Below are 641 nucleotides of genomic sequence, written 5' to 3' on the forward strand. Positions count from 1 at the left end.
AAAAAAAAAAAAAAAAAAACAAACGAACATAAAAAAAGATGATAGAGATATATAGCCTGAGAAAGAGAAACGGAAAAGCCACTAAAAACTTTGTTGTCAGGCCAGCGGCCAGCCCCTCCAAACTCCCTAGGGGCTAGACGCCTCGCAGTCGTGGGTTTTAGACTTTTCGTCAGGGACTCAAAAGCCACCGCCACGGTCGGTCCCAGACTCCCAGGTAGGGGATGCCAACGAGTTAATCAAACCATAAATGGGCTTATCGGGTTATATACTATTGATCTAGGCCAAGCATCGATTAACTAACAGAACTGATTCTATTCAAGCTTTAATTGGCCAGTCCTAATAATCAGCAGGCCTGCTTTTAACACCCCAAGGTGGATCTGGTGTCCCCCACTCCCCTTGAGTCTCTGGTTCTACAAGGGCTCGGGTTTTCAACTGGTTGACAATCAATAGGGGGCAACCCATGGCCAGCTTGGTCCACCCACCCAAATGAACCGGGAAAAATATATGCCGAGTAGATTTACTAGACCAATGAGAAGATAGGTGAGCTGGTGGAAGAACATACTGTTGTATTTTTTTTTTGGTAAAGACCGAAAGATACTATTGCAAGTGGAAATTGGAAATTGGAAATTGGAAACTGTAAA

At 44.0% G+C, this 641-nt stretch overlaps 1 protein-coding gene across 1 annotated transcript in view; it reads left to right on the forward strand.

Annotated features, from left to right (window-relative positions):
- The window catches only part of LOC122078886 (LEAF RUST 10 DISEASE-RESISTANCE LOCUS RECEPTOR-LIKE PROTEIN KINASE-like 1.2), a 22,539-nt gene that overhangs the window by 1,670 nt on the left and 20,228 nt on the right, over positions 1-641 (forward strand). The gene's annotated exons all lie outside the window — the stretch shown is intronic.

The sequence above is a fragment of the Macadamia integrifolia genome, chromosome 5, assembly GCF_013358625.1.
Source record: "Macadamia integrifolia cultivar HAES 741 chromosome 5, SCU_Mint_v3, whole genome shotgun sequence".
Taxonomy (NCBI): domain Eukaryota; kingdom Viridiplantae; phylum Streptophyta; class Magnoliopsida; order Proteales; family Proteaceae; genus Macadamia; species Macadamia integrifolia.